This window comes from Miniopterus schreibersii (genome assembly GCF_964146895.1).
Source record: "Miniopterus schreibersii genome assembly, chromosome: 10".
Lineage (NCBI taxonomy): Eukaryota > Metazoa > Chordata > Mammalia > Chiroptera > Miniopteridae > Miniopterus > Miniopterus schreibersii.
Genome location: NC_138110.1, coordinates 10,792,103 through 10,811,879, shown reverse-complemented (window position 1 = coordinate 10,811,879; position 19,777 = coordinate 10,792,103). Strand labels below are relative to the sequence as shown.

The 19,777-nt window shown below is 40.2% G+C and overlaps 1 protein-coding gene across 10 annotated transcripts in view; it reads left to right on the top strand.

Annotated features, from left to right (window-relative positions):
* The window catches only part of NINL (ninein like), a 132,189-nt gene that overhangs the window by 30,363 nt on the left and 82,049 nt on the right, over positions 1–19,777 (top strand). The window contains exon 1 of one of the 10 annotated variants that reach the window (XM_081148269.1): positions 11,261–11,333. The exons of the other annotated variants lie outside the window; for them this stretch is intronic. The gene's annotated coding sequence lies outside the window, so the exon portion shown is untranslated. Of the gene's footprint in view, positions 1–11,260; positions 11,334–19,777 lie in introns of those variants that run through there. 10 annotated transcript variants of the gene reach the window in all.

Here is a 19,777-nt window from a genome sequence, read left to right as displayed (position 1 = left end):
TGCGGCTGCTCAGCGCAGTCCTCTGGTCCCTTACCACTCAGGTGACACATGCTTTGGGACAGCCTTTCCTATGGTCAGCACCCCAAGCACTAGATGCTGGTTGCAGCCGCCACTAGAAGCTTTGTTTCACTAGGAAGGCACTGTCCACCATTAGAGGCTTTGTTTCCTAGGAAGGCACTGTCCCCTCCTTGAGGACTCACCGCTTCCCTGGGTCCCTCTGCCCTCCTTGCAGGTGCTCCTTCCCCTCTCCTCTCTAGGTGTGAGGTCCCCGCTTTTGGATGCTGTCTGCACTCCCGAGGGGAGGGAGCTTTGCAGCCTCCAAGCCTTTGGGCTTGGAGCCCAGCACAGGCTTCAGGGGAGACTCCCCCTTCCTACGCCCCTCTCTCTTACCTGACTCCGTGATGTTTCTTCAGTGCTCCCTACTCGTACTCTGTCCACTCAGGTATGTTTCTCTGGTTTTTCCAAGCTGACTTCGTAGGATATTAGGGGTAAATCGAGTCCGTGGCTGGGAGGGGGGGGCACTCTGCTGCTTCTCACAGTGCCGCCATCTTCCCTCTCAATGTATGCTTGATGTCTGATATTTTATTCTTCATTTCCAACTGGTTCTTATTCATGGTTTCTATATATTTTTTCATGCTGTTGAAGTTTCCAGTAAGTTTCTTTTAATTCTTACTTAGTTACTTGAGCATCCTTATAAATAACTTATATATCTCATAAATTACTTACCTCCATTTCATCTAGCTCTTTTTCTGGAGATTCCTCCCGTTCTTTCATTTGGGGTCTGTTTCTTTGTTTTCCCATTTTGTCTGTCTCTATTTTGTATGACTCCCAGTCTTCATGGGGTAGCTTGATGTAATAGGTGCCACTGGGATCCAGTGGCGCAGTCTCCTTGATCTCCTGAGCTGGCTGCCCTAGGAACATCACTTGTGTGGGTTATTTGGGCCCTTCTGTTGTAATTCTGTTTTGATTGCTTTGGCCTATTGGTCGGTGGGATTGACCCTCAGGCTGGCTGATTGTGAGGCTCCACTTCTACCCTGTTGTGCAAGCTGTTGTATGGTTGCTGACAGAAGTAAACAAGACACAACAAAACAATAGGAAAAACAAAAACCAACAAAAACAAGTAATGGAATGAGAAAAGAAAGAAGGAAAAAAGACAAAAGGAAAAAATAAGAGCAAAGAAAGAAAAATGTGAAAAAAACCTTGCTGTCTTTCCCAGCTGGATGTTATGTGGGCACCTGTTTCCAGCTCTGGTGCTCTGAGCTGGGGAACCCATTCTGGGGTCTAGGCTTCATGCCTCTCAGGGTGAACTTCCCTTCTGCAGCTGTGATATCCCTTTGTAACCTCAGCCTTCCACCCATGGGAGTGGGGCCAATTCCTTTTGTGACTCTACCCTTCCTACTAGTTCCTTGGTGGCTTCTGCAGTCCTTGGTTAAAAGTCTCCTCTTCAGATAGTCTTCAGTTAGTAATTCAGGGTGATTGTTCCCCAGTTTAGCTGTAGCTTCCAGTTTGATTCTGGGAGGCTTTGTGAGCAAGATCCACCTACTCCATCACCATCTTGAAACCCCCTCAGCATATTTATTTTTATACAAGGTGGTTGATGATATTGTTTAGATTTTCTATGTCTTTATTGATTCTTTTTTAAAAATCTAGTTCTATCATCTGCCAAGAAACTGGTATTAAAATTTTCAATTATGATAAATTGTCTATTTCTCTTATTGTGATAGGCACATAAATATTTATATGTCTTCCTGGTAAATTATCACTATGAAAAATCTGTCTTTGGTAATACTCTACCTCTAGAAGTCTATTAATATGGTCTTTTCAGCATTCTTAGATTGTAGTATATATGGTATGGGTTCCTACCACTTAAAAACAAACAGGTTTATTGAAATACACTTCACATACTGTGCAGTTCACCCATGTAACATATGCATTTTAATGGTTTGTAGTACATTTGCAGAGTTGGGCAGTCATTTACCACAATTTTAGAACAGTTTCATCACCTCACAGGAATTCCACATTAGCAATCACTCCCTAACTCTTTCCAACTCCTTCCCGTCCCCTTCAAACATAGGTAACCACTGATTTACTTTTTCTCTGTAGGTTTGCCTATTCTAGACATTTTATATAAGTACAATGTTTCTCTGAGTTCTATGAGCTGTTCTAGCAAATTAAAGAAACCCAAGGAAGTTCATTGGTACTTTAAATCTATAGTTTGTGGTCACAAGCACAGGTGACAACCTAGACCTGGTACTTACCTGAAGGGGGTGGGAATGCAGACTGGTGCAGCCACTATGGAAAACTGTATGGTATTTCCTCAAAAAATCAAATATGAAACTGCCATTTGACCCAGTGATCCCACTTCTAGGAATAAATCCTAAGGAACCTGAAACACTAATCAGAAAAAATTTTGCACCCTATGTTCATAGCAGCACAGTTTACAATAGCTAAGACCTGGAAACAGCCCAAAGTGCCCATCAGTAGATGAGTGGATAAAAATGCTATATTACATTTATATCATGGGATACTACGCAGCCATAGAAAAGAAGCATCTCTTACCCTTTGAGACAGCATGGAGGGACCTGGAGAGTATTATGCTAAGTGAAATAAGCCAATCAGAGAAAGACAAATATCACATGATCTTACTCATATGTGGAATCTAACAAACAAAATAAACTTATGAACAAAATAGATCCAGAGACATAGAAGCATGGAACAGACTGAGGGATCTCAGAGGGAAGGCAGGGGTGGGGGGATGGAGGAAGACAGATTAACTTAAAAACTTACATTCATATATGCATAACCCAAGGACACTGACAATAATGTGGTAAAGACCTGCTGGCGGGTGCAGGGTAGAGTGGCTCAATGGGGGAAAAGGGGACATCTATAATACTTTCAACAATAAAGATAAATTTTTTTAAAAGACCTGTGCTGGGAAAACCACAAATATTTAAAAAAGAGATAGAGGAAGATATAAACAAGTTGAAGAATAGACCGTGTTCATGGATTGGTAGAATTAACACCATTAAAATGTCCATACTATCCAAAGCAATCTATAGATTCAATGCAATCCTTATTAAAATGCCAATGGCGTACCTCACAGATCTAGAACAAATACTCGAAGAATTTATATGGAACAAAAAAGACCCCGAATAGCCTCAGCAATCTTGAGAAAGAAGAACAGCATTGGAGGGATCAACAATATCAGATATCAAGTTATACTACAAAGCCATTGTAATCAAAACAGCCTTGTACTGGTGCATGAACAGGCATATAGATCAGTGGAACAGAACAGAGAACCCAGAAATCTACCCAAGCCATTATATTCAATTAATATTTGACTAAGTAGATAAGAACATACAATGGAGTAAAGACAATCTCTTCAGTAACGGTGTTGGGAAAATTGGACAGGTACATGCAAAAAAGTGAAATAGACCACCAACTTACACCCTGCACAAGAATAAACTCAAAATAGATAAAAGACTTACATATAAGTTGTGAAACCATAAAAATCCTAGAAGAATATGTAGGCAGCAAAATCTCAGACATCTCATATATCAGAATTTTCACTGATAGGTCTCCTAGGGCAAGAGAACCAAAGTTAAAAATAAACAAATGGGACTACATCAAAATAAAAAGCTGCTGGACAGCAAAGGAAACCAGCATCAAAATGAAAAAGGAACCTACTGTATGGGAGAACATATTTGCCATTGATACATCTGATAAGGGGTTAATTTCCAAAATATATAAAGTACTCATACAACTCAACAAAGGAAGACAAACAGTCCAATTAAAAAATGGGCAAAGGACCTGAATAGACACTTCTCCTCAGAGGACATACAAATGGCAAAGAGACATATGAAAAAATGCTCAACGTCGTTAATCATCGGGGAGATGCAAATTAAAACCACAATGAGGTATCACTTCACATCTTTCAGAATGGCAACTATCAATAAATCAACCTACAAGTGCTGGCGAGGATATGGAGAAAAGGGGAGCCCTAGTACGCTGCTGGTGGGAATGCAGACTATGGGAAACTGTGGAGTTTCCTCAAAAATTAAAAATGGAACTTCCATTTGATCCAGTGATCCCAGTTCTAGGAGTATATCCTAAAAAGCCTGAAAAACAAGCCAGAAAGTATATATGTACTTCTATGTTCATAGCAGTGTTATTTATAAGTAAGATCTGGAAACAACCCAGAGTGCCCATCAGTAGATTAGTGGATAAAAAAAACTGTGTTACATTTACACCATGGAATACCATAAAAAAGAAACATCTGCTAACCTTTGGGACAGCACTGAGGGACCTGGAGAGTATTATGCCAATCGAAATAAGCCAATCAGAGAAAGACAAATATCACACCATCTCATTTATATGTGGAATCTAATCAACCAAATATACTGATAAATAAAATAGAACTCTCACCTGGAAATATGGAACAGACTGATGAATCTCAGAGGAAAGGGGGGTGGGGGAGTGGGAAGAGACTAACCAGAGAACTTACATGTATGTATGTATTGCCTGTGGACACAGACAATTGGGTGTTAAAGGACTGGGGCAGGGTAGGCACTAGGTGGAGGTGGGCAATGGGGAAAAAAAGGTGACATCTGTAATAAAACTCTCAACAATAAAGAAAATAGAAAAAAAATTACTTTCCTGAAAAAAGAATGTCTTTATATACATATTTTGACATATAATAGGAATTTACAAGATTATCTGTATATAGGTGTTTATTTTGAAAGCCACAGATGCTTACCTTGTTTGTAGATGATTACAGATGTGTATATAGTTTCAGACACATATGCCTGTATAACTGGAGATGCCAGTATTTATTCAGTAATTGCTGTATGCCAGACACTGGTCTCAGTACTAAATTTAACACATTAAAATGTCTAACAGTAGCTCCTTTAATTCTTACAATGTCCTAATGAGGTACTCAGGAACCGAGAGTTGTAACTTGTCCAAGGTCCCAGAGCTAGAAAGTGCCCATATTTAATAAAACTGGAGACTCTGACCCTAGAATCTGCCAACAGTATGTGCCACAATGTCTTCCTTAGGAGACCTTAGAAAAGTAGGTTTTGTAGGACAGTTTTAGAATTTGCTATCTTTTAGTTTTCAGTCTATCTACCAATTAAATGAAGTATCAGTTTATGTTTATATTGTTGAGACTGGAAAATCCCTTTGATAAAAGAGAGAGCTTTTCAAGCCTTATTGCTCATATTTAGGGCCTACATAGGCAAAGTAAAGAAATAGTATAAAATCTGAAAAACAAGAAGAAAACATGAAAGTTTCATGCAGAAAGTAATCCCAAAAGCTCAGAACATTCAGCTTAAGTAGGAAGGTTAATTACTAACAGCAAGGCTATTTAAAGTGGCACCCAGGTCTGCTCTGTTGGCCAAGGACTGGCCTCAATATTTAATAGGGTTGTAACATCTTTCCAGATAAAGTATGAACCTAATTAAAATGGCTACCCATGGTCCTCTTCTTTGCAGGTTTTTATGGAGGGCCTTGTTTGGAACTGTTTCCTATTACAGTACTCTGGGTCTGCAAACATCAGCACACCTAGCTGCTCTGAGAGACCACTATTCTTGTCCCTATCCTCAATACACAGTAGGTTTCTAGGGTCACAGATTAAATTCCCCCATCGTTGTGCATCAGTTAAATGCAAACCAACACCTTGCTTCGTCAGCCTCCAAAGGGCTGTGTCGTTGTGCAGACTGCTGGCAAGCAGCATCTGTCTCTGGGCTAGTATTCAGTTTGTTTGGGGCAGGCGGGTTTTTCTCCCCAGGATAAAAACAGGGCTTTGTTTCACCTGGTTGCAAAGTTTTATGTTCACATTTTTTAATATGTCTTTTTTAAATTGATTTTTTAGAGAGAGAGGAAGGGAGAGGAAGAGAGAAACATCAGTGAGAGAGAAACATCTATGGGCTGCCTCCTGTATGCCCTGTGCTGAGGATTGAGCCCGAAACTAGGCCATGCTCCCTGACCTGGAATTGAACCAGCAGCCTTGCAGGGCATGGGACTACGCTCAACCAACTGAAAAACACTGGCCAGGACTATGCTCACATTTTAAATTAAGCTTTATAGCAATAGAATTATTGAGATTCTGCTGATTCCAATTTCAAAAGAATAAAACCATGAAAGACAGGTGTTCCTCTTTATGTGTATTTTGACCATAATTCTGCATCCAGCCACTGAATTTGGCCAGGTTTTCAGATGCTTTTGATGTGTAAACATTCTATGCGTATGCGGAATCCCCAGGAGGATTAAGTAATTCAGTTTGGTTGACGAAGACACTGAAGAGGCCCTTGAACCCCCAGGAGCATTCTGACCACTTTGCTGTGAGGCCTGCACTCAACCCCAGACCCCACCTGAGAGTTCAGGGAAGACACTCCCTGTGTTTTTCTCCTTGCCAGGGACCATAGGTTAATGGACCATAGGTTCTCTGCTGGGCAGGGGGCAGGATTAAGGCAGCTTGTTTTTCTTACCTTAGTGTTCTGTACTTTAGGTTGTTTGCCTTTTCAGAGAGGGAGGGAGAAGCAGTTTTTTAGTGAGGCATTTGCAGAAATAGGATTTGAGCAGGAGGAAGCCTGGGAACCTGGGATCCTCTGTGTGGGACAGTAATTCCGATGTTACTGGTGGTGGTACTTTAATGAGCACTGAGAATCGGTAGCAGTTTCTCTGCATCCAGTACCTGGCATTTTCTATAACCGTTCCTTCAGCAGCCTAGTGAAGAAAGTGTTTAGATCCAGCTTAAGAGTCAAGCAGGGCTGGTGTCTGACAACCTTACAGTGAGGTTATGGGGAAAGGACCCTAGATCATCTTAGTTTTGAAAGCAGCATTGCCAACCTCTTGGGTCATTTGGAGCCATCTTTGCAGTGCGGAGTCAGAAAGATTCTGATGCTTTAAAACATTTGCACAAAACCCTTGGCCCGTTTCTGTTTACTTTGGTTGCAGGAATGTGTCGTTCTCTGGGCACCTTACCCTGCAGTGTTGTACCTGACATCATTAACATGCTGGGTTTCAAGGGCAATCAGATGCTTGGAGGCTCATAGGTTCAGATTTTGGGGCTTCATGGGAATTTACTCTAACCCAGTCCATTTTGATAACTTATATTAAGTACCCACCAGACATCAAAAGGCAAAGCTCACATCATTTGATTAAATATCTAAATTCAGTATGAAGGGATTGTGTAGCAGCAGGCTGCCATGTCCTGATAACTCCTACCCAGTGTCTTCTGTCACCACCTTTTGTGTCTGAGCCTGCAGCACGCTGCTTGTACCTTCTTCCCTGCCCAGCTCTGTGACCACCCCAGCCAGCCACCCACAGGTAGACAGTCCAAGGAAAGATGACTGTCCTGCTGGAGACACCTTGTGCTCTATTTACCATCTGCATCAGGTCCAGGCCCAGAGGAAGTGTGGATGAACTGAGAGAACTAGGAAAACAGATTTCAGTGTAATTCATTTTGTGGGGAAATAAAAATATGTCCTATAGTATTTTTATAAGAGGTAGGTCTCTGTGATCAGGAAATCAGACAGCGGCAGTAGATACTCAAACCTGGGATAACAGACCTGCTTCCTTTAAGATGTCACCAGCTATGGAGCAAGGCCTTTTCAGAATGTTGTAAGGCAAGAGCAAAAGCATGTGTATGTGCACATGCGCTCTTTAAGGTTTAGCTTCTCTTAGTGGAAGAAAACTAAATGAAAGCACAGTCCCTTAGTTTAGTGATCATTCCCCTTAGAAGACAGTGACCTGAGCTGGAAAGGCCACATTGATTTCCTTGCTGTTTTGGATGGTGACATATTTATCTTTTTTTTCTTTTTTAATATCTTTTATTGATTTCAGAGCGAGCGAGAGAGAGAGAGACAGAAACATCAGTGATGAGAGAGTCGTCATTGATCGGCTGCCTCCTGCACACCCCTGACTGGGGATTGAGCCTGCAACCCGGGCATGTGCCCTGACCAGGAATCAAACTGCAAATTCCTGGATCATAGATCAATGCTCAACTGCTGAGCCACGCCCAGCCAGGTGACATGTTTATCTTTCAGTTGATATTCCAGGATTTGGACTGGCCAGAGCTCACCTGAGTGCACAGGCCAGTCACCAGCGTCTCAGCCCAAGGTGTCTTTCACTCAGATAACCCCAGTAGCTGACCCAGGACTTTACTATCAGTGGGCTAGAGAGAGGCCAATTCTCAGAGAGGGAGGCAGGAAGGTTGGGAGAGAAATTAAGGGAGGGAGGGAGGGAGAAGAGGGAGAAGTGAAAGACAGAATGCACAACAGAAATGGAAGTGGCAGACTGATTTCAGCTCCTTTCTGGAGCTCTTTCATGGACGCCTGTGAAATACTACTCTGGGCCATAAATGGGACTGAGCATCGTGAGGTACCAACATTGATCCTGAACTGCCCCTGTTTGCAGGTCCCCCACACCCTGAATCCTCTCCCCTTGCCACAGCTCAGAGCTGTTACCTCATATGCAGTCCCCTCCACTTCCTTGCCAACCCCAGTGGAGGCTGTTGCTGCCTGACTGCCACACTGGCATGTTGTATGGGGCATGATAACATTTCCATTCTTGTGCCAAGCTTGGCTTTATAGAGGTTAATGTTTTCTTAGTTTTTACTTATTTACTTCTTAATATATTTATTCTTTGCCAGATGTTTCATCAACTCTGTCAGAAACCTGACCATGTTATTTTCCATATGGTCACAAGAACACAGGATCTCTTAGTTCCCTAGTTGTTTGTTTTGTGTGGGCTGCCCTCTGGTCCTGCTCAGGGCTGCCCTCTGTGACAAAAAAGAGGGGTGGGAGTCTATGGAAAGGAACCTCACAGGGTCATCTGATCATAAATTCCTAACTGGGCAGGTCATGGTTAGTAGTCACAGCCCAGGCATACAGCCTCTTTATTAAAAGGCTTACCTTTGCTGTAAGCAAGCCCTGTCCATTGTTTCCGTGCATCTAGGTTAACACACTTTGAAATGCTCCCTCTCAGATCCCCCAAGAGAGCACATAATCTTAACTACCTTGTAATGCTATCCCTGGCATTGCTTCCTCCCACTTCATGTAATCTTCCTTATGTTCCTTCTTTAATTGAATGCATAAAGAAAGCTGCAAGATTGTTAATTCGCTGGAGCTTTAAAATCTTGCTCCCTGGCATGTGTCACTCTCTGTATGTTGCCAGTTTGGCTCAAATAAACTTACAAAAATTCTCTGTAGGTTTGGATGTTTCTTACATCGGCCTAGAACAGTCTCCACTGCTTGCATGTGACCCAGATCCTAGATGCTGTGTCTTCCTCTTTCTTGGTTAATCCCTCAATTTGCAGAAGTACAAATTCTGGTAGCTTTCAGATTAGGTTGAAATGATCTTCCCTGAGGATGTATGTCAGAGGCTGTCCTCTAACTCTCAGTCTTGCCGCTGAGAATTCACACTGTGCCATTTCAGCCCCTGGCACTGAGTGTGGGACTGACTGCCCCTTTCTCTTTGGACACTTTTACGACTTATTTGTTTGTTTGTTCTGAAATTTCATGAGGATGAAATTACTTGGTGTGGGTGTGTTTGTTCTGGTCCCACATGGTGGGACTTTGCCATCTGTCTGCTTGGAAAAGTCTTGTATTATTCCAATAATTCCCCTTCCTTTCCCCTCAACTGGTTTCCTTCCTTTGTTTATAGAGGATGCCTGGAGATTTGGGATTGATTTTTTTTTTTTTTTTAAGGAAAATCCAGATTAAAGTGTTGTAAAACAGAACCAGGAAATTTCAGAAAGCAAGCCATGAAATTTTGAGTTCTTTTCTTTTTAAACATTTTTTATTTCTTATTCAAAAAATTTTAATTGTGGGAAAAACACATAATATAAAATTTACCCTCTTAACCATTTTTAAATGTATAGTTCAGCAGTGTTAACTATATGTACATTGTCATGCAACAGATCTCTGGAACTTTTTCATTTTGCAAAACTGAAACTCTATACTCATTGCACAAATCCTATCTTCCCCTCCCTAGTCCCTGGCAACTACCATCTACTTTGTCTCCATGATTTTGACCACTCTGAATAGTACATTTAAGTGGAATCATACAGTATTTGTGCTTTTGTGACTGACTTATTTCACTTAACATAATGTCCTCAGAGCTCATCTGTTGCAGCATGTGACAGAATTCCTTCCTTTTAAAGACTGAATGGCATTCCAGTGTATGTGTAAACCTTGTCCTCTCCATTCATTCATCAATGGGCGTTTTGGCCGCCTGTCTCTTGGCTGTTTTGAATAATGCTGCAATGAACATGGCAGCGCAAGTATCTCTTTCCGATCCCCCTTTCAGTTCCTTAGGATAAATACCCAGAAGTGTGATTTTTAGTTTGTTTTTTGAGGAACTGTCTTACTGTTTTCCATAGCACTTGCACTATTTTGTATTTTCAGCAACAGCATACCAAGGTTTCAATTTCTTAATTTTTTTTTTAAAACATTTATTTATTTTAATCCTTACCTGAGGATATGTTTATTGATTTTTTTTTTTTTAATATATCTTTATTGATCGCAGAGAGAGGAAAGGAGAGGGAGAAAGAGATAGAAACATCAATGATGAGAGAGTCATTGATCGAGCCCACAACCTGGGCATGTGTCCTGACCGGGAATCGAACCCCGATCTCCTGGATCCTAGGTCAACACTCAACCGCTGAGCCATGCCTGGCCGGGCTGTTTATTGATTTTTAATGAGAGAGGAAGGTGGGGGGAGAGAGAGAGAGAACCATCAGTACGAGAAACATCGTTCGGCTGCCCCCCCACCCCTGCTGTATGGGATTCGACCCTGGAGATAGAACCCACATTCTAGGCATGTGCCCTGACTGGGAACTGAACCCACAACCCTTCGGTGTACAGGATGACGCTTCAACCAACTGAGCCACACTGGTCAGGGCAAAGGTTCCAATTTCCTCACATCCTTACCAGCACTTGCTGTTTTCTGTTTGGTTTTGTTTTGTTACTTTATTTTATTGTGGCCATCCTAGTGGATATCTCATTGTGGTTTTGATTTGCATTTCTCTAATGATCAGAGCTGTTGACCAACTTTTCATAAGCTTGTATGTCTTCTTTGGAGAAGTGTCTATTCAGGTTCTTTACCCATTGTTTTAAAAAGATTTTTTATTGATTTTTAGAGAGAGAGAGAAACATCGATGTGAGATCTAGACATCAGTCAGCTGCCTCCTGCATGCCTCCTAAAGGGAATCAAGCCCGCAACCCCAGGCATGTACCCTGACCGGGAATCAGACTGGCAACCTTTTGATGCATGGGGTGATGCCCAACCATCTGAACCACACCAGCCAGGGCAGCCCATTTTTCAATCAGGTTATTTTTTGTTGTTGAATTTTAAGAGTTCCTTATATACTCTGGTTATTAACCCCTTATCAGGTATATGATTTGCAGTTGTTGTCTCCCATCCATATGTAGGTAGCATTTTCATTCTGTTGACTGTTTTCTTGATGTGCAGAAGTCCCTAAATTTGATGTGGTATCAATTTGTCTATTTTTGCCTTTGTTGCCTGTACTTTTGGTGTCATATCCAAGAAATCATTGCCAAATCAAACATCATGAAGCTTTTCTCCTATGTTTTCTTCTAAGGATTCTGTAGTTTTAGGTCTTAATTTGGATCTTGAATCCATTGGGAGCTAATTTTTGTATGGTATAAGGGAAGGGTCGAATGTCATTCTTTTGCATGCAGATATCCAGTTTCCCCAACACCATTTATTGAGGATGATGCAGGCGCTCCAAGGGTCCGGGTACCTGAGGGTCTAAGGCTCACTGTGGATTCTTGACTTTGCATAGGAAAGAATTCAAGTATGAGCCAGCATAGAGTTTAAAGTGAAAGTGAGTTTATTAGTGAAGTTAGTGAGACAGAGAATGGTCTACTCCACAGAGCAGCCCCCTTTAGTAGAATTTGCCTCTTTCATTGAGGTTCATTTAATTGGGGGTAGGACATCCAATAAGAGGGAATAATATTCAGGATCTTTCTAGGAAAGATGTGGAGATTTCTTGGAACAAATCCTTTGGTCATTTTGTGTCTTTATATGAGCTTTCTGTTTCTGATCAGGGCAGTGTAGGATGCATTGTTTAGTATGCTAGTGTATTACAACAAGTATGTATAATTATGCTGGGGGTTACAGTTAGGTGAAATTAGTCACCATGTCTCTGCCAGTTTTAAGCCCTAAATCTGGTGGGAGGTGGTCTTACTGTCTTATTGACAATTCCTGTAGCTTTTATCAGTTGCAGCATTTGGGCCATATACCCTACCTATTTTAAGGAGACTGCCTCTTCCTCATTGTGTGGTCTTGGCACTCTTGTAGAAAATCATTTGATCGTATATATAAAGATTTATTTCTGGGCTCTTTATTGTGTTCATTGGTCTCTGTGTCTGTCAAAACAGTACCACACCACTTGAAACCTATATAACCCTATTAACCAATGTCACTTCAATAAATGTAATAAAAATTAAAAATAAATAAGTAAATTGGTAAATGTAAAAAGCTATATTTAAAGCATTTAATAAAACTAAAGCATTCCTGTATTATTAGTATGTTTAACATAAATTAATTTAATTCACTGTTTGTAGCAATACTTATACCAGACAAAAAAGACTTTAAAATAAAGGTTATAACAAGAGACAGTGGAGAACCCAGCAGTTCCACTTCTACATATTTATATGAAGAAATTAGAAAATGCTAAGTTGAAAAGATATATGCATTTATGTGTTCATTGCATGTGATATATGCATTCATGTGTTTAAAGCATTATTTACAATAGCCAAGATATGGATGCAACCTCAGTGTATATCAGTGAGTGAATGGATAAAGAATAAGTGGTGCAAATACATGCTGTCTACAAGAGACCAACCTCAGAACGAAAGACTCACACAGGCTGGAAACAGACAAACAAACAAGACTTCTGGAGGACTTTAAAGGAGAGATCAACAGCAATACAGTCATAGTAGGGGACTTTAACACCCCACTGACTTTACTGGATAGATCTTCCAGACAAAAAATCAGCAAGGAAACAGTAACTATAAATGACACACTAGATCAGATGGATTTAATTGACATTTATAGAACATTCTACTCCAGAGCTGCAGAATAGGCATTTTCCTCAAGTGCAAATGGGACATTCTCAAAGATAGGACATATGTTAGGACACAAAACAAGTCTCTACAAGTTCAATAAGATTGAAATCATGTCAGGCATCTTCTCAGACATTTATACCATGGAATACTATGCAGCTGTAAAAATGATGGATCCCTTACCTTTTGAGGCAGCGTGGTGGGACCTGGAGAGTATTATGCTAAGTGAAATAAGCCACTCAGAGAAAGACAAGTGTCGCATAATCTTATTCATATGTGGAGTGGAATCTAATGAACAAAATAAACTGAAGAACAAAATAGATCCAGAGACACAGAAGCATGGAACAGACTGACAAATCTCAGTGGGAAGGCAGGGATGGGCTGGTGGGTGGGGAGAGATTAGTGTAAGAATTTATTTGCATATGTGCATAACCCATGGACACAAACAATAGTGTGGTGAAGGCGTGGGAGAAGGGGTACAGGATGGAGGGGATCAGTGGGGGGGGAAAAGGACACATTGTAATACTTTCAACAATAAAGATAAATTAAAAAGAGTAAGTGGTGCATATATACAATGGAATGTGACCCAGCCATTAAAAAAAAAGAGAATGAAATCTTGTGAAATAAGTCAGAGAAAGACAAATACTGTATTATTTTACTTATATGTGGAATCTGAAAAACAAACTAATACAAATAAGTGCCCTGGCCAGTGTGGTTCAGTGGTAGAGCATCAACCTGCACACCAAAGGGTTGCAGATTTGATTCCTGGTCAAGGGCATGTACCTGGATTGCAGGTCCATCCAGCCCCGGTCAGGGCACATGCAGGAGCCAACCTATCTATGGGTCTCTCTTACACTGATGTTTCTTTCCCTCCCTCTCTCTTTCTCTACCTCTCTCTCTCTGCCCCCCCCCTCCCTCTCTCTCCCTGCTTCCACTCTCTCTGAAAATCAGTGGGAAAATATCTTTGGGCAAGGATTAACAAAAACCAACCAAATAAAAACAAAATAAGTATATCAGAAATATATGCATAGATACAGAGAACATTTTGACAGTTGCCAGGTGGGAGGTGGGGTTGGAGGGATGGGTGAAAAAGGTGAAGGGATTAAGAAGTATAGATTGGGCCTGGCCAGCATTGCTAAGTGGTTGAGCATGGACCTAGGATCCAGGAGATTGAGGTTCGATTCCCGGTCAGAGCACATGCCTGGGTTTTGGGCTCCATCCCCAGCAGGGGGCGTGCAGGAGGCAGCTAATCAATGACTCTCATCATTGATGTTTTTATCTCTCCCATTCCTGTCCTCTCACTGAAATCAATAAAAATATATTTTTAAAAAAAGAAGTACAAATTGGTAGTTACAGAATAGTCATGGGGATGTAAAGTATAGCATAGGGAATATAGTCAGTATTATAATAACTATGTATGGTGTCACATGAGTACTAGATTTATCAGGGTGATCACTTCATAAATTATATAAATGTCTAATCACTGGGATGGAAGGAAAGAAAGGAGAGCAAGGAATTGAAACTAATATAATATTATCTGTTAACTGTAACTGAAAAATTAAAAATTATTTAAAAAATTCTCCTGTCAGTTTACTTCTGGCTTATCAAAAATTAGCATTTGTACATATCAGTAGTTTTATGCAGCTAACTAAAGATGATTCTTGTCTACAAAGTGGTGGAGCTCCAGTTAGGAGAGGGAATAACATCAAAAAAGAAGTTGGACAGATGTTGATTTAGAAAGGTTATTTAGTTTGTTTCCTAGTTGCTTAGGTTTTTCTTTTTTCTGTTTTTATTATTCATGATTTTGCAGTTACCTCCTCAAAACAGTCTGGGAGGGTGGCACGTATTCACAGCTTCATCTCTTTTTTTCCTTTCTTAACTTTCGTGCTCCCATCTGAGAAGTGAATACATAACTTGTGCAGGTCCACACAGATTGCTGAGTAGGTTTGTTATCATTTTATTCTTACATGAAATCTGAGATCAAGAACCAATTTGTTCATCCTTGGGATAGATACTGCCTGTTTTTGGAGCTGGTCAGCTGAGTTTTAATAAAAAGTCAGGTGAGACATTTCACCTGAGATTGCAGTGAAATGTTGTGTCAACCTAAGAAACCTCCAGAACCTGTAAGAATTTTTATGAGTTTATTTGAGCCAAACTGAGGACAATAGCCAGGAAGCAAAACCTCAACTGATTGAGAAAATGCTCCGGAAAAGGCAGTTTTGCACCTTATTATTATTATTATTTTTTAAATATATCTTTATTGATTTCAGAGACAGGAAAGGAGAGGGAGAGAGAGAGAGATAGAAATATCAATGATGAGAGAGTCATTGATCAAGCCCGCAACCCGGGCATGTGCCCTGACCAGGAGTCGAACCCCCATCACCTGGATCCTAGGTCGACGCTCAACCACTGAGCCACGCCTGCCGGGCTGCCCCTTATTTTATATATTACAATCAAAAGAAATCCATTGGTGATACATTAGGGAGGCAGGAGAAAGCAAAGTGGGGAAACCTCTGGGATTGGATAAAAAGTAAAATGATAGACACATACTTTTACATAAGTGGGTACAGGATAGTTAACAGTCAACAATTAACCAATAACAATAAGAAGGATATAAGGGGGGTTCAGGATGGTGGCAGAGTAAGTGGATCTTGCTTGAAACTCCTCCCATATCCAAAACGGAAATTACAATTAAATGGGAAAACAGTCACCCTAAATTACCACCTATTCTTTCTTTTGAATATTTTGGAATATTTGGAGAGGATAGTGTTAGTTCCTCTTTGAATGTTTGGTAAAACTTGCCTGTGAAGCCATCTGATCTAGGACCCTTTTTCCTGGGAGTTTTTTAAATTATTGCTTCAATTTCATTAATTGCTATTGGTCTATTTGGGTTTTCTGATTCTTCCTGATTGAGTTTTGGAAGATTATATGTTTCTAGGAATATGTCCATTTTGCCCAGATTGTCCAATTTGTTGGCATATAGTATTTCTGTGGTGTCAGTTGTTACTTCGCCTCTTTCATTTCTGATTTTATTAATTTGGTTCCTTTCTCTTTGTTTCTGGATTTGTCTGGCTAGCAGTTCATCAATCTTGTTTATCTTTTCAAAGAACCAGCTCTAGGTTTCATTGATTCTTCTGTATTACTTTTTTAGTCTCTATATGTCATTTGATTTCATTCTGATCTTTATTTCCTTTTTTCTACTTTGGGCTTTCCTTGCTCTTTTTCTAAGGTTAGATTTTTTAAATTTGAGGGATTTTTTTGTTTGTTTGTTTTTTGAGATAGGACTGCTTTTGCTCTATCCCATAGATATTGGGTTTTGTGTTCATTTTCATTTGTTTCCATAAAGTTTTTTATTTCTTCCTTGGTCTCATTGCTGATCCATTCATTATTTAATATCATGCCATTTAACCTCCATTTGTTTGAATATTTTTTAGTGTTTTTATTGTAGTTGACTTCTAATTTCATGCCATTGTTTTCCAAGATTACCCTTGATATGATTCTCATCTTCCTGAACTTGTAGAGGCTTATTTTGCACCCTAAGATGTGGTCTAGCTTTGAGAATGTACCATGTGTACTTTGGGAAAAATGTATATTCTGCAGCTTTGGGATGAAATGTTCTTTAAATATCATTTAAATCCATTTGATCTAGTGTGTTGTTTAAGGTTGCTGTTTCCTTGGTGATTTTTTGTGTAGAGATCTATCTAGTGGTCACAGTGAGGTGTTAAAGTCCCCTATTGTGACTGTATTGCTGTCAATCTTTCCTTAAAGTTCTTCCAGGTGTTTTTTAAACTATATTTAAGTGCTCCTCTGTTGGGTACATAAATGTTTACCAGGGTTATGTCCTCTTGTTGGATCAAGCCCTTTAGTATTATGTAGTGACTTTCTTTGTCTCTTGTTATGACCTTTCTTTTGAAGTTTATTTTGTCAGGTGTAACTATTGTTTCCTCCTTTTTTAATTTCCATTTGCATGGAAAATATCTTTCCATCCCTTCACTTTCATCCTGTGTGTGTGTTTTTTGTTAATGAGTTGCGTCTCTTGTAGTCAGTATATGTTTTCTTATCCATTCAACTACTTTACACTTAAGGCTATTATTGATAGGTACTCATTTTTTCTCCCTGTTATTCTTTATGCCTATATTCTTCTCTCTCTTTTAATTCCTACAGCTGTCTCTAGCATATTATGCAATGCTGGTTTGGTTGTAATAAACTCCGTTAGTGGTTTTTTGGTGGTGTTTTTTGTCTGCGAAGCTCTTTCTTTCACCTTCCATTTTGAATGGTAGCCTTACTGGATAGAGTAGTCTTGGTTTCAGATCTTGTTTTTCATTACTTTGAATGCTTCATGTCATTCCCTTCTGTCCTGTAGTGTTTCTGTTGAGAAATCAACTGACAGCCCTATGGGAGCTCCCTTGTAATTAATTGTCTTTCTTACTGCCCCTCAAATTCTCTTTGTCTTTAACATTTGCCATTTTAATTATGATGTATCTTGGTGTGAGTCTCTTTGGGTTCATCTTGATTGCAACTCTTTGTGCTTCCTGAACTTGTGTGACTTTTTTCCTCCCCTCGTTAGGGATGTTTTCTGCCACTATTTCTTCAAACAGCTTGTCTATTCATTGCTCATTTTTCTTCTTCTGGTACCCCTATGATGCATGTGTTTTTCTGTTTCATGTTGTCCCAAAGTTCCCTTTAACTGTCCTCATGCTTTAAAAGTATTTTTTTTTTTGCTACTCTGATAGTTTTTGTACCTTGTCCTCTAATTCACTGATTCAGTCCTCTGCTCCTTCTAACCTATTGTTAATTCCTTATAGTGTATTCTTTATTTCAGTTGTGTCATTCTTCATTTCCAACTGGTTGTGTTTCATGTTTTCTATGTCCTTTTTCATGCTGTTTGAACATTCTAAAAACTATTACTTTATACTCTGTTATTGATAAATTTCTTGCCTCCATTTCACTTAGCTCTCTTTCTGGAGATTTCTCCTGTTCTTTCATTTGGGGCTTGTTTCTTTGTTTCCCCATTTTTGCTGTTTCTTTTTGTTTCTTTGCATTTGATAAGACTGCTGTTCCTCTCATTCTTGGTGGGATGGCCTTCTTGTGGAACCCAGTGGTGTAGTCTTCTTGATATTCTGAGCTGAGTGCTCTAGGAATGACTCTTGTGTGGGTTATGTGGACTCTCCTGTTGTGTTTTGGTCATGATTGTTTTTGTCCCATTCATGGGTGGGCTCTCAGCCTTCAGGCTTGTTGTCTATGAGGCTCAACCATGACCATGTCATGCCAGCTGTTATACAGGTACTTATAGAACAAAACAAGCTAAAACAAGACTGAACCAAAAACAACAGGAAAAACTAAACAAGGAAAAGAAAAAGTAAAAAATACTAAAAGCATAAGACCAAAAGAATTAAAAGAGAAAAGAACCAAAAAAGATACTATGAAAGAAAAGAAACAAGAGAACAGAACTAGAATAAGAATAAAAAAGAAAAGGAAAAAAAGATATAATTGTAAATTTAAAATATGATGATAATGATTAAAATATAGAGTAGCAAAAGAAAAACAGAGAAATAAATAAAATTTTAAAAAAGAGAAAAAATAGAAAAGAAAGAGAAATAAGAGATATGAAAGAAAAAAGAGTAGAAAGAATAAAAACAACCTTTGGATCTGCTGTTTTTGGAACTCGCTGGATTTTGCTCTGATGTTGAACTGCTCCCATAGTGTGTTGATTCTGTGCCTCCTAGGAGGGTTCTGTGTTGCAAGCCACAGTGAGTCACTGTCCTTGCCAGGCCCTGGGCAACCTGACTGAAGCACAGCAGGGCAGAGCCTCAGGTAGTCTGGCAGGTAGGGCCTTTTTTAACACAGAGGCTGGGTCTTCCTTTGGTCCCACACCTTGAATGTCCCTATTCTGAGCTGCTCTCCCTTCCCCAAGGCATTGGGCTCTGTGGGATATCTGGATTTTGGTTAGGATGGTTTGAACAGACTTGCATTGGGACTGGCATCCATCGTTTGTAGGAGGAAGTGGACACTTCCTCTCCTTCCAGTGTCTTAGCTCTGCCTGGCTTGCTGGCACCCTCTCACTGCCATCTCAAGCAGGAATGGATAAAAAAAATCAGCCCTGCCCAGCCCACGTGGCTCAGTGGTTGAGCATTGACCTATGATCCAGGAAATCATGGTTTGATTCCCAGTCAGGGCACGTACCTGGATTTCGGGCTCCATCTCCAGTAGGGGGCATGCAGGAGGCAGCTGATCAGTGACTCTCTTATTATTGATGTCTCCAGCTCCTTCTCCCTCTCCCTTCCTCTCTCTGAAATCAATAAAGACATATTTTTTTAAAAAATCAGCCCTACTTGGCACTCTAGTCTTCCATCAGGGCCAGCCCCCACTACTCTGCCTGGTGCCAACCAGGCCAAATGACCTTGGCACCGCACGCCGACATACCCAGCTGCAGGGGCACAGATTTCCAGCCTCAATTTGGCTTTTTCTGTAAGTTGTTGGCTATAAAGTTTCACTCCAACTAGTCTTCAGTTGGTTTTTCAGGATGATTTTTCCATAATTTAGTTGTAATTCTAGTTTAGTCCTGGGAGGAGTTTAGTGTAGTTTGTACTTAATCTATCACCATCTTGGATCTCTTCCTTTTATTAACTCTTGTACACACCTTCCCTTTGACCATTTTAAAATAACATCTTCAAGGATTATGT